The sequence below is a fragment of the Sinocyclocheilus rhinocerous genome, unplaced genomic scaffold (genome assembly GCF_001515625.1).
Source record: "Sinocyclocheilus rhinocerous isolate Xijiao unplaced genomic scaffold, SAMN03320098_v1.1 scaffold934, whole genome shotgun sequence".
NCBI classification, from domain to species: domain Eukaryota; kingdom Metazoa; phylum Chordata; class Actinopteri; order Cypriniformes; family Cyprinidae; genus Sinocyclocheilus; species Sinocyclocheilus rhinocerous.
In genome coordinates, this window is record NW_015658752.1 from 544,002 (window position 1) to 546,582 (window position 2,581).

The following is a 2,581-nucleotide window of genomic DNA, read 5'->3' on the forward strand; positions in this document are numbered from 1 at the left end:
TTAATAAGAGGCAAAATATTAAATGAAACAGTATGCTTATTACAGAAAAATTAGGCTTTCAAGAGTCCTTTCTGCGATTTGCATAATTTATTCTTTTTCTCCCCCACTCCTCGCCCGGAGCTTTAGGCAATTTCCCTCACATTTAAATCGATTGCACATTTAAGGCTACTTAAAGAAAATTATCACTTTGCATATTTTAATTGTTATGAAGGAAGTGATTTGAGAGAGGTCTCGCGCCTCATCCTCTTGAGCTGCGCAGAGAGAGAGAGACAGAGAGAGAGAGAGAGAGAGAGAGAGAGAGAGAGAGAGACGCGCGGTGCGGCGTGGCGTCAGATAACCCCCGAGTTCAGACTTTCCACTCCACTTTCATCAGAATGCTAATGAGGAAGCTAACGCTAGGACAAGTGGATCTTTGATATTTACAAAATAGGCCTTAATAACTGGAGTGTAATTTATTTCACACAACTTTAGTTTTCCCTCTTTTCTTATCACCGCTTGTATTCTATTTCATTATTTTTTGGGGGGCTCAATTGGTTTTGGCCAGAAATAAAACGGAATAAAGTTCACAGATTTCCACTTCACTTTCATCAGAATGCTAATGAGGATGCTAGCGCTAGTGGTGCTTTGATATCTACAACATTTAGGTCCTAATAACTGGAGACTAATTTGTTTTACACAACTTTATTTTCTTGTTTTTTAATCACCTTTTTTAAATTCATTTTTATTATTATTATTATTTTTTATGTGTGTTGGTTTTGTTCAGAAATATCTATGGACTTTCCATTTTCATCAGAATGCTAATGAAGACACCAATGCTAATGAATTTAGGTCCTAATAACTTAAGTCTAATATGTTTTACACAACTTTATTTGTCCCATTATCATTTATTTTTTTATTTGTGTATGTGTTTGTTCAGTTGGTTTTATCCAGTAATATACTACAGACTTTCTAGAAATGAACAGACTTCATTTTCACCAGAATGCTAATGAGGATGCTAAGGCTATAACAAGTGAATCTTTGTGATATTTACAAAATATGTCCTAACAACTGAAGTCTAATTTGTTTTTATAAAGGCTAGTATTTTTTATTATTTTATTCTGAATTTTATTCAGGCTTTCCTCTTCACTTTCATCAGAATGCTAATGAGGACACTAATGCTAATGGTGCTTGATATTTACAACATTTAGGTCCTAATTACTGGAGTCTGATTTGTTCTTCACAACTTTATTTTTCCTATACCACTTATTTGTTATTTGTGAATGTATACTGTAGCCTGCGTGTTTCATCAGTTGGCTTTGTCCAGTAATATCTACAAACTTTGCACTCCATTTTCATCAGAATGCTAATGAGGAAGCTAATGCTAGGACAAGTGGCTCTTTGATATTTACAGAATAAGCCCTAATAACTGGAGTGTAATTTCTTTCACACAAATTTAGTTTTTCCCCTCCTTTTTTTTTTTTGTTTGTCTCAATTGGTTTTGACCAGAAATAAAACAGAATAAAGTTCACAGATTTCCATAGCACTGTGTGTGTGTGCGCGTTTTTGTGACAAATGAGGACATACATTTGTATAATGACAAGGGTATGACATAGGTATTACAAGGAGAAGGTGACTTTTCAGGACATTACCCCATGTCCCCACTTTTCAAAACGCTTATAAATCACACAGAATGGAGTGTATTGAAAATCTGAAATAGCACAAAGTTTCCTGTAAGAGGTAGGTTTAGGGGTAGGGTTGGTGTAGGGCAATAGCACATACGGTCTGTACAGTATAAAAACCATTACGCCTATGGGATGTCCCCACTTTTCACAAAAACAAACCTGTGTGTGTGTGTGTGTGTGTGTGTGTGTGTGTGTGTATTTCTGTATTTTTTCCCCCCTAAAAATAAAATCAATTTCACAGACTTTACATTGACAGTCATCATTCTAATCAGGAATATGATATTGATATTCGCAAGACAGGCCCTATAATTGTTATTTTTATTAAACTTTTTCTCAGCTAATGCTTGGGCAAGCAGGCAAATCTTTACAAACTAGACCCTAAAAACTGGAGTGTTGTAATTATGCACAAACATTTCCAGTTTTCTTGTCATGAATGATTCTGGTAAATATCTGTGTATGTAATAAGTGTAGGCCCTATATGAATATTAAGTGCACACACACACACACACACACATGCACATGATATTCTGCAGGCTCGCTTAGCCTACACCAAACACACTCACCAGGTGATCTATATGAGGAAGGAAGAGTTTTATATCCGGCTCTGTTTATTTGAAACTGAGAATCAAAGGAACGGGAGTATCTCATTCATCACACTAAAACTGATGACAGCAAACCGAGGCCTGAAGTTTGATTTTACAGCCTGTCTGTGTGAACGGAAATGTTCTCGAAATCTTCTCTATTGAATATTAAACCATAAAGAAGAGATCAGTTCAATTGCCACTTTACAGAAGTGAATAAAACACCAGTGCTTTATGGATTTAAAACATGCTGTAGGCTATAGTATAAAATCATTGTGTTCTAATAATGCTGGAAAACTGAAATGTCATCTTACTGAATATATATATATATATATATAT